The sequence below is a fragment of the Schistocerca nitens genome, chromosome 7 (assembly GCF_023898315.1).
Source record: "Schistocerca nitens isolate TAMUIC-IGC-003100 chromosome 7, iqSchNite1.1, whole genome shotgun sequence".
NCBI classification, from domain to species: Eukaryota; Metazoa; Arthropoda; class Insecta; order Orthoptera; family Acrididae; genus Schistocerca; species Schistocerca nitens.
In genome coordinates this window covers 546,035,842-546,048,333 of record NC_064620.1, presented here as the reverse complement: position 1 = coordinate 546,048,333, position 12,492 = coordinate 546,035,842, and the positions used below count along the sequence as shown (strand labels likewise).

At 44.6% G+C, this 12,492-nt stretch overlaps 1 protein-coding gene across 1 annotated transcript in view; it reads left to right on the top strand.

Moving 5' to 3' along the window:
• The window catches only part of LOC126195035 (U-scoloptoxin(16)-Er8a-like), a 59,809-nt gene that overhangs the window by 35,729 nt on the left and 11,588 nt on the right, over positions 1-12,492 (top strand). The gene's annotated exons all lie outside the window — the stretch shown is intronic.

Here is a 12,492-nt window from a genome sequence, read left to right as displayed (position 1 = left end):
GCATATGCGTTGTTCTTCAGCCGAAAGACATAGAACATACATAGAAGACATTGAAAAATAACATAAAGAAAAAATATGGTGTACATAGATATAAAAAGAGAGGGGAACTTTGTGGAAGACAACAGACAAAAAGAGCGTGAGTGTAAAATGGAGATAAAAACCGTAAATAAGTAGAACACACAAAAAATACACACTGTGACAATTAAAAGAACACAACGCGAAGTATCACCGGAGCGTAGAAGTATTGACGGACGGCGTAGCACATAACAATCGTTGACAATAACACTACGTACAAGTCCAGCGCACAATTAAAATCACAGCTCTCGGCGCACAGGAGAACAGCACCAAACACAACACTGAAGTAGCACACTGATGACGGTGAGCAAAACACAGGATCTGGGAGGGGCGTGAAAATGAGGGGAGAAGGGAGGGAGGGGGGTAGAGGGTAGAGGGGGAGGGAGGCTGGCGAGGGCGCGTCGAAGAGGGCTGGGGAGGGAAGGACGTGTGACGGACACAGTATGCCAAGGCTGCAAATCGACGTCCTATATAGGCAGTTACTACCTGCCTTCCGCATGGAACACGCCTATCTCACCACTGACTACTAGTGTTAGACACATACGGTTGCTGTAAATAAGTATGGGCCTGAAGATGATGTTGTAACAACATCGAAACTAGTATCCAATAAAACCAAAACCTTAATACAGCTGGAGGAATTGTCTCATTTTTTAACATATATTACACAAGCTGACGTCCCAAGTCGTCCGTTTCAATTTTGGATATACGAAGATCCTATATAGGCCTCCGTACCGTGCACGGCGCATGCGCCCCCCAACCACAGTTGCTGTCCTCCAAGACTGGGCAAGTGGCGCCGGGTAGTACAGAGTTCCACGTCCTGTTAAAAGGAAACCCATTGTCTCAATTAATCAAGTTATCTGCCAACCTAATTTCAATTGTCTTTTTATGAACACTGTACCAAAAACCGGAAGTATTCGCAACAATCACAGTTTCGTCAAATTTCATCCCGTATCCCTCGTTTAAACAAGAGTCATCTAAAGGCATTACCGTGAAAGCCATTAGTTATTATGAACGCATAAGTACCTCCAGCATATTTCCTTCAAAAATGGATGATAGCTAAAGTTATTGTAGTCCAAAATCAGGTTAAGACTTGAAGCAGTGTTTCAGTTATCGTGCGATTAGCCTTCTAAACTCAAGAAAGATTACTTTAAAAAGAATACATGTCATGTTATCGGAAAACGCTACTATCCGTGCAAAACTGTTCGTATTTAATAGAAAACTGTCACAGAAATATAAGTTCGTCGCCTTAGAGAACAGATAACCATCAATTTCAATTAATCAAGAAATGCTGCGGCTCTTTTCCCAAACTGGGAAAGAGTATACGATAAAGTGTAGCGCACTCTGGAAACATCTGAAGACTGCAAAGACAGAGTAAGTTACCACATCATAGAACAGAAAGCCGGCCTCTGTGGCCGAGCGGTTCTAGGCGCTTCAGCCCGGAACCGCGCTGCTGCTACGGTCGCAGGTTCTAATCCTACCTCGGGCATGGATGTGTGTGATTTCCTTAGGTTAGTTATGTTTCAGTAGTTCTAAGTCTAGGGGACTAATGACCTCAGATGTTAAGTCCCATCATGCTTCGAGCCATTTGAACCATTTATGTTGTGTCTTGTTTACAGCATAGACACAATGAGGTAGCTAGGTGCACGCTAAACTAACGCAGACGGGCTTGAAGTTCTGGAACATGAGACTTATTAATGAATAAGAAGAAAAGTACGTAGCTGGAATAATATACTTATCTTTATTCTCTTGTTGGAATACATCTCTCTTGAATATTAGGAAGCTATAAGCACTGATACAAATGGCGCCTTGCTAGGTAGTAGCTATGGACAAGCTGAAGGCTATTCAATCTGTCTCTCGGCAAATGAGAGGAAAGCTTCGTACGTCTGGTCGCAAGCTATGTCGTCCGTACAACTGGGGCGAGGTCTAGTCCGTGTCTCGTGACCTGCCATGTGGTGGCGCTAGGTTGCGATTACACAGTGGCGACACGCGGGTCCGACATGTACTACAGGACCGCGGCCGATTTAAGTTACCACCTAGCAAGTGTGGTGTCTAGCGGTGACACCACAATTTAGAACAGAAAAACAGAACTAAATTAAATGCAGACATAACCACAGCGCTATATTGCTCAAAAAAGGAAAAAGAATGTCCGCAGCTAAAACAAAATCTCCGAATATTAGACACAAACACCCATGGTCATCATCTGTTAATACTTAGGTAGCATATCAGACGAACAACTGTTTCTGTGTACAAAAGGCCAGTACACGTTCCTTAGCCTAGATCTTAAAACGAGAACATAGCTTCGTCTCTACAAAATGACAAAAGTACCTATCATGTTATATGGGTGTACAGTGTATGGAATCACATTAAAAACCCCAACTGAGCCAATTACAACAGATCCAAAACATCGAACTGTGACGGATTTTGAGAGCCTATCCCTGGGAGCCTATCCCTGGGAGCCTATCCCTGGGAGCCTATAGCAGAAGTACGTCAAGTTGTAGGTATATTGCACTGGTTATACAAATCAGAACCGTCACCGCAAACTTTTATCATAAGTTTAGATTTTAATTAGAGATAATACTAGTACTGAATCATTAATGCCGCCAAGCACAAAAACGAAACAGTGGTTCAAATTGCCAGCAAAAGTGGTAAAGCAGGGTCATGAACAGGAAAACAAGAACCACATACCAAGAATCCTGCAAGACACTCTGCTTTCTCTCCACAGTTGGATTCATACCCATACGTACTACACAGTCCGGTCGCATTAATGTGACAATCTGTAAAATGCCTGAATAACAACCTCTTGCTACGCGGACGTGCTGGAAAAGAGTCAGTGAGGTTCTGGAAGGTTCCGACAGGACTATGGAGACATACAGACACTATTGCCATGGGCAGCTGCGCTAGGTTTCTCTTTCGAGGCGCAAACAGCCCGACCCATGGCGCAAACAGCCCGACCGTGGTGGTCCCATGGATTCTCAACTCGGTTTAAATTCGGGGAGTTTGTTGACTAGGGGAGTACGCGAAACTCATTCTGATCGCTGGTGCTTTTCTAATAACACACGTACACTGCGAGCAGTATGACAAACGCTGCGCTGGTAGGTGCCATCGTGCCGAGGGAAAAGGCTCTGAGCACTATGGGACTTAACATCTGTGGTCATCAGTCCCCTAGAACTTAGAACTACTTAATCCTAACTAACCTAAAGACATCACACACATCCATGCCCGAGGAAGGATTCAAACCTGCGACCGTAGCAGTCGCGCGGTTCCGGACTGCGCGCCTAGAACCGCTAGACCACCGCGGCCGGCCCCGAGGGAAAAAGACACTATATGTAGGAGTGGACATGGTCCCCAAAGATAGATGCATACACTACTGGCCATTAAAAGTGCTACACCACGAAGATGACGTGCTACAGACGAGAAATTTAACTGACAGGAAGAAGATGCTGTGATATGCAAATGATTAGCTTTTCAGAGCATTCACACAAGGTTGGCGCTGGTGGCGACACCTACAACATGCTGACACGAGGAAAGTTTCCGACCGATTTCTCATACACAAACAGCAGTTGACCGGCGTTGCCTCGTGAAACGTTTTTGTGATGCCTCGTGTAAGGAGGAGAAATGCGTACCATCACGTTTCAGACTTTGATATAGGTCGGGTTGTAACCTGTCGCGATTGCGGTTTATCGTATCGCGACATTGCTGCTCGCGTTGGTCGAGATCCAATGACTGTTAGCAGAATATGGAATCGATGGGTTCAGGAGGGTAATACGGAACGCCGTGCTGGATCCCAACGGCCTCGTATCACTAACGGTCGAGATGACAGGCATCTTATCCTCATGGCTGCAACGGATCGTGCAGCCACGTCTCGATCCCTGAGTCAACAGATGGGGACGTTTGCAAGACAAAAACCATCAGCACGAACAGTTCGACGACGTTTGCAGCAGCATGGAGTATCAGCTCGGAGACCATGGCTGCGGTTACCCTTGACGCTGCATCACAGACAGGAGCGCCTGCGATGGTGTACTCAACGACGAACCTGGGTGCACGAATGGCAAAACGTCATTTTTTCAGATGAATCCAGGTTCTGTTTACAGCATTATGATGGTCGCATCCGTGTTTGGCGACATCGCGGTGAAAGCACATTGGAAGCGTCCTCGCCATACTGGCGTATCACCCGGCGTGCCCGGGGTGCCATTGGTTACACGTCTCGGTCACCTCTTGTTCGCATTGACGGCACTTTGAACAGTGGACGTTACGTTTCAAACGTGTTACGACCCGTGGTTCTACCCTTCATTCGATCCCTGCGAAACCCTACATTTCAGCAGGAAAATGCACGACCGCATGTTGCAGGTCCTGTACGGGCCTTTCTGGATACAGAAAATGTTCGACTTTTGCCCTGGCCAACATATTCTTCAGATCTCTCACCATTTGAAAACTTCTGGTCAATGGTGGCCGAGCAACTGGCTTGTCACAATGCGCCAGTCACTACTCTTGATGAACGGTGGTATCGTGTTGAAGCTGCATGGGCAGCTATACCTGTACACGCCATCCGAGCTCCGTTTGACTCAATGCCCAGGCGTATCAAGGCCGTTATTACGGCCAGAGGTGGTTGTTCTGGGTACTGATTTCTCAGGATCTATGCACCCATTTTGCGTGAAAATGTAATCACATGTCAGTTCTAGTATAATATATTTGTCCAATGAATACTCATTTATTATCTGCATTTCTTTTTGGTGTAGAAATTTTAATGGCCATTAGTATACTTCTGTTGATCCATTCTGTCTTCCAGAACGACGAAATCACCCAGGGAATGCCACGAAAACATCCCCCATACCACGACGCTCCCTCCTCGGGCCTAGACACTTACGACGATTGTTGCAGTGTCATATACGCCAAGGGACATACGTCGGGTGCGCACAAAATGTGATTCATTTGAAAAGGCCACCTGTCGCTACTCAGTGGACATGCATTTGCGGTATTGGCGTGCAAATTCCAGTCTTTGTCGCCCATGAACAGCGGTCAGCGTAGGTGCACGAAAGCAGACGCCTGCTGTGGAGGCCTATATGCAGGAACGTTTACTGAATGGGCGTTGAAGAGTCAATACTGGTAGCCCCTTGGTTCATCGGGGCGGTCAGAGACTCAACAGTTATGCATCTTTAAACATGGTAAAGAGCAACAATCAGTCGTCATTTCCGTTCTAGCCGCGCGGGATTAGCCGAGCGGTCTTGGGCGCTGCAGTCATGGACTCTGCGGCTGGTCCCGGCGGCGGTTCGAGTCCTCCCTCGGACATGGTTGTGTGTGTTTGTCCTTAGGATAATTTACGTTAAGTGGTGTGTAAGCTTAGGGACTGATGACCTTAGCACTTAAGTCCCATAAGATTTCACACACATTTGAACATTTTTTTCCGTTCTAGCTTTATTAGAGCAGATCTAGATTTTGGCTAGTAACTAGCCATTATCAATGCATTATCTCGGAGTTGTTATACATGCCCTAATACGTCTACACCTACTCAGGCTATTGTCACAGTTCATTAAAAACTCGAGCCTTCAATAATGTGTGGTAAGAGCATAAACAACAGGTGTAGCTGTATTAAGGCATGTATAACAAATGTTGCACTGATAAACGCTAGTTACTAGCTGTAATCTGTATCTGCTCTAATAAAGCTAAAACGGACACGACGACTAATTTTTTGAAAGTTATATCACAATCGTCGAGCTCATTCCATTTCCCTAATGAAAGGCAGTTTGATGAGTTTCGCATCTATTTCACTGTACACATCTCCTCAACCATCATTCACCCCTGTCATCTATGGCTGTGGTGCGCCATAGTGGCCTCAGCACCGCTTTTGGATGGGGCCATTTTGCCACGTTTAATGTTACATATCACGTACTATCGAAATGTTCGTAGATATACAGAAAGTAAATACGCTGCGTTGAACTAACTATTCTAGTGTTTTAATAGACTCTAGGATTTTTTTTGTTTCAGTGGAAGTCGCTGGATTATTGTTCCTTTTTGACATTGTTAGTATTTACTGATAAAACGCAACACAAGGACTTGATAGTTACGTTGACCAATCTCGACAACTGACGTTATTATGCCGCGTTTGGCACCAAAATTTTCTGTACGTATTACGAACGTAGCTTCCAGATCCTTCTAGAACAGGATGTAGTTCAAATGACTTATTTTGAACGTTTTAATTGAAATTATTTTTCAGATATAAATTACATAATGTTTTCTGGGACTAATTATTAATATATAGATTTATGCTTTTAATAATTAATAATGAAAGTTCCAGATCTTAACAATATAAAAAATTTCATCTTCCTGTCTTTGTATCATTATCGATTGAATTATCAATGGTAAAATTAATGTATAAAAATTAAAAATTAAAACAGAGATATTGCTCGTATGAAAATTAAAGCGTAATAGCATTAGTTTCACTGTAAAGTTGTTTTTGACTCACGTAAGTTAACAACTGTAGTTACTAATTTTCAAGGTACAAGATCGATGTCGCTAAATGGATCGATATGAAAAATAAAATTATGTTATTAGAAAAAAAGGGTTTTGGTGATCAAATACACAGATCAAAAAGTTTTGCATCACCCCGGTTCCCAGAACTCCTGAAGATAGAAGTTGACTGTGGATATTATATCACAGACACAGTCCCCTTGGCTGTTCAGAGATGTCAGTAAACCCGCCCAGTCCGCAGCTCGTGGTCGTACGGTAGCGTTCTCGCTTCCCGCGCCCGGGTTCCCGAGTTCGATTCCCGGCGGGGTCAGGGACTTTCTCTGCCTCGTGATGACTGGGTGTTGTGTGCTGTCCTTAGGTTAGTTATGTTTAAGTAGTTCTCAGTTCTAGGGGACTGATGACCATAGATGTTAAGTCCCATAGTGCTCAGAGCCATTTTGAACCAAACCCACCCAGAGATGTAAACAACCATGTATGAGCTGTGCCTATTACACGGAGGAGGTCCGACAGCCGATCAGTTCCAGTCATTCCACCAGGAAGGAGGTACAAAGCTCGTGTTTTCTGTAGTTCAACCATGCCTAGATAGTCAATACCGCGGATCGGTCGCGTCCGCATTGTTACTTTGTGCCAGGACGGTCGTCTCGGAGTGAACCAAAGTGATGTTCGGACATGGAGGAGATACAGAGAGACAGGAACTGTCGATGATATCCCTCGCTCAGGCCGCCCAACCATACTACTGCAGTGGATGACCGCTACCTACGGATTATGGCTCGGACGAGCCCTGACAGCAACGCCACCACGTTGAATAATGCTTTTCCCGCAGCCACAGGACGTCGTGTTACGACTCAAACTGTGCGGAATACGCTGCATTATGCGCAACTTCACTCTCGACATCCATGGTGAGGTCCATCTTTGCAACCACGACACCATGCAGCGCGGTACAAATGTGTTCAAATGTGTGTGAAATCTTATGGGACTTAACTGCTAAGGCCATCAGTCCCAAAGCTTAAACGCTACTTAACCTAAATTATCCTAAGGACAAACACACACACCCATGCCCGAGGGAGGACTCGAACCTCTGCCGGGACCAGCCGCACAGACCATGACTGCAGCGCCCTAGACAGCTCGGCTAATCCCGCGCGGCTGCGCTGTACAGATGGGCCGAACGACATTCCGAATGGACCGCTCAGGTTTAGCATCACGTTCTCTTCACCGATGAGTGTTGCTTATGCCTTCAACCAGACAATCATCGGAGACGTGTTTAGGGGCAATCCTGTCAGACTGAACGCCTTAGACACACTGACCAACGAGTGTAGCAATGAGGAGGTTCTCTGCTGTTTTGGGGTGGCGTTATGTTGGGACGACGTACGCCGCTGATGGTCATGGAAGGCGCCGTAACGGCTGTGCGATACGTGAATGCCATCCTCTGACCGATAGTGTAACCATATCGGCAGCATATTAGAGAGGCATTCGTCTTCATGGACTACAATTCACACCCCCATCGTGCACATCTTGTGAATGACTTCCTTCAAGATAACGACAGCGCTCGACTAGAGTGACCAGCATGTTCTCCAGACATGAAACCTATCGAACATGCCTGGGATCGATTGACAAGGGCTGTTTATGGACGACGTGACCCATCAACCACTGTGAGGGATCTACGCCGAGTTTCCGTTGAGGAGTGGGACAATCTGGACTAACAATGCCTTGATGAACTTGTGTATAGTATGTCACGACGAATACAGGCATGCATCAACGCAAGAGGACCTGCTACTGGGTTTTAGAGGTACCATTGTGTACAGAAATCTGGACCACCACTTTTGAAGGTCTCGATGTATGGTGGTACAACATGCAGTGTGTGGTTTTCATGAGCAACAAAAAGGGTGGAAATGATGTTTATGTTGATCTCTATTCCAATTTTCTGTACTTGTTCCGGAACTATCGGAACCGAGGTGATGCAAAACTTTACTTGATGTGTATATATGAAATCTTCAGATGTAGAATGTATAATTTAAATATAAAAATTAACTCAAGTCAGGCCGAAATGTATACGGAATCTAACATTTAACTGAAGTACGAAAGTTCTGAGAAGGCAAGTTTCATTACACATACAAGGTATATTTGAACCACGGCGGCATGAAAACAGTTTACAAACTTAGCCGTTTCGAAAATATTACCACATTGACCTGAAAGTTAATGATAATGTCGTTTTTGGATGCCAGATAAATCGCTCCATTTCCGTATGACGACAACGGCTACATTATCCCCCCCTCCCCCCCCCCTTTCCATGGCTTACGTCGAATGTAAGCGGTGGTCTCATTAGCATGACTGGACCGTGTATAAAAATATATGTGTGTGTGTATGTATGTTACACAACTCCTCCTAAACTACTGGATCGGTTTCAGAAAACTTGGTACACGTATCACTTATTGTATGGAAAGAACCACTGTGGCGCTAAGAAGTACCTAACTCTCAAAAGGGTAGTTGAGAAAGGAGCGCACCTCACGACGCGAAAACAGAGTATATCCAAACAGTATTTTCGAATAAGAGCACTTAGTGACTTCTAACCAAATTTACATATAAGTTAAAACCTTTAAGAGACGTTTTCTCTCTGACGCCGTCTCAATACCTTTTTTTATGCCTAAAACAGACGCATTAGGCAAGACCTTTCATTAGTTCTTTATTATAAATTCGATTTGCAACACACTTTGCTGACAGTATTCACATAGGCCACTAAATTAACTTGCGAACTGTATCATTGTACGACACATAGTTCAGGAGCTGTGTGAAAATGGAACTGCGGGGTGAAAGACGTCTACAAATGCCGGATGATCAAAAAGTCAGTATAAATTTGAAAACTTTATAAACCACGGAATAATGTATATAGAGAGGTAAAAATTGGTACACATGCTTGGAATGACATGGGGTTTTATTAGAACAAAAAAAAGTTCACAAAATGTCCGACAGATGGCGCTGAAGAGTAAAACGTCAGTGACTGCGCATGACAATCGTGTATAAAAGGAGCTGTAATGAGAGAGAGAATCAGATGCGCAAGCAGTCGCAGCATGTTGACGCTACCTGAAAAGGCGCTTTTAGTTAAGCTGTATTATCAGAATGAAAAATGTGCTAGTTCAACGTTATGGTCCTATCGCCATAGGAAGGGGATTCGAACGGGTAAAGGTCCGTTGATAAATGCAGCTGTGGCGAGAATGATTTCGAAGTTCGAAGCCACGGGTTGTTTAGACGATAGACCCCGTAGTGGCCGACCGAGCACAAGGCGTAATGCTGCTGAGACAGTTCAGGAAAAAATGGAGACTGTAGCGGGTTTGTCTATGCAGTCGCACGTCGCACCGGCTTCCCATACACTGCTGTTTGCTTGGCACTGAGGCGTACCCTCCGATGCTATCCGTACAAAATCCATCGGCATCATGAACTGTTACCTGGCAATTAAGTGAAGCGGAGGGCATTTCCGGTGTGGGCGTTTCAAAAGATGGCGGAAGATGACGATTTGTAGAGTAACGTGTTGTCTACCGACGAAGCACATTTCACGCTCCGAGGGTCTGTCAGCGCCCACAACTGCAGAATTTGGGCTACCGTAAATCATAGAACTGTCATGGAAACTCCAATGCACGACGAAAAAGTCACGGCATGGGTTGGATTTACCACATCAACCGTTATCGGACCTTTTTTCTTGGAGGAAATGCGTGATTCTGGTTTTGTAACTGCTACCGTGACGGGTGAGAGGTACGCCGATATGTTACAGAATCACACCATCACCAGCCTGGCTGATAAACACCTGCTGGAACGTACGATGTTTATGCAGGATGGCGCTCCATCCCATATTGCTAGACGCGTCGTTTGGTGATGATCGTGTGCTCAGCAGCCACTTTCGTCTTGCTTGGCCTCCCAGGTCCACAGACCTCAGTCCGTGCGATTATTGGCTTTGGGGTTAGCTGAAGTCGCAAGTGTATCGTGATCGACCGACATCTCTAGAGATGCTGAAAGACAACATCCGACGCCAATGCCTCACCACAACTCCGGACGTGCTTTACAGTGCTGTTCACAACATTATTCTTCGATTACAGCTATTGTTGAGGAATGATGGTGGACATACTGAGCATTTCGTGTAAAGAACATCATCTTTGCTTTGTCTTACTTTGGTATGCTAATTATTGCTATTCTGATCAGATGAAGCGCCATCTGTCGGACATTTTTTGAAATTTTGTATTTTTTTGGCTCTAATAAAACCCCATGTCATTCCAAGCATGTGTATCAATTTGTACTTCTCTATCTACATTATTCCGTGATTTATTCAGTTTTCAAATTTATACTGACTTTTTGATCACGCGGTATGTGTGAAATATGTTAAATATACGTGATGTCTGAGTATGCGGGGGTAAAAAGCTCCACCTAGACCCTTAGATCGATTTCAACCAAACTTAATACACATGTTACTATCTGGCAATAAATACCGTCGGTGTAAGAACCAGGAAACTTCTGTTCAGGTGGGGGGACAATGGGGAGAGAGGAGAGGGCAGATAGAGGAGGGAGCAGCACGTGGACGAGAGTTGTGGGTGGAGGAGGTGGTTAGAGGGGGGGGGGGGGAAGAGGAGAAGATCGACTAATTGAAGCGTACAATAAATACTTATCCGAACAACGCAGGGAACTCAGCAAGTTTTTTAAGAAATAAAAACCTAGCCTAACATCAACATCATCAAAACGTGCAAACCGTTCGAACAGCAATAACTGAGAAAGCGCGATAGAGAGCGAGAGAGACAGGGAGAGAGAGAGAGTTGTTTAACATGCAGAAATTTCAACTACATACAAAAAAAGTCAGGCCACTAACGTTGGCCTCCAAACTTGGCGATCTTTTTAGGCCTTTAATTTGAAATTCAATTTTACAAGAATTGTTCTCCAGCAAAGCAAAGTACAATATTTCAATTAGGAATGCTGATAACAAATAAATTTATGTTCATGAAGATAATAATCAAAGTTATTAAATGCAACGGCACTTTCTCTACAATTAACTTTTACTCATTGATAAAAATTATAGAATACAGATAACGAAGAAAACGCCAGTAAGGGCCAACATCTTAGCGATGATGCGATGATGTGTTGAACCTGGGCCTCACGTTTGGTGACAGTGGGCGCTACTTAAGGTCCCAGAGAATTATGTAGTACAATTCTGTCGTATCTCGACGCCATTGCATACGTTCCTTGCCATATTGGACCAAAGTGTGGCGTAGGTTTTAGCAGCTGCCAGTCTGCCCACATGTGGGCAATAAAAGGCGCCAGCCAGAAGACAGAAGGAGATTATATGCTTTCCAAAACATAGCAGACGTGTTGCGAATACAAACAGAAAGAACTCCAAATGTTATAATGTTGCTTCTGTCCTCTTTATTTGAACAGAAACAGTAGTTACAAGTACGGTACTGGTTGAAAGTTCGTCGCACAACACAAACTTGTGGATGGCTGTTATGTCAGTAATCAACACTACGAAATACAGCAATTCCGCGAATAAAATCCAAGTTCGTCGTACTGCTAAGAGAAATCTAGCCAGTCGAACACCAATCATAGTCCAAACCCGCAGCGTAGGTTGTCAGCAAGAGGGAAGCCGGTGCACATGTCATATGAATAAGATGTTGGTTTTCTGTCACTGTGTGGCCAATTTTATCCCGCTCCGTAGACCACGGTCATGTCGTGACATGGCGAAGGAGACGCGTCTCCGGGTCACTGTCATGTGTTCGCTGGCTGCTGCACAACACATTTATGTGCCCATAATTATTTTGTGTCATCTGAAGACGAAACTTTAAGCTTAGAAAGCGGTCGTGGAATAAATTTAAAAAATTACTCGCTACTGAAGCGGATTTTTATTCTATAAACAGACTGATTGTCATTGTCCGCTACCTGTAACGTAGGGCGTACACTTCGCTCTGATGCACCAACAATATG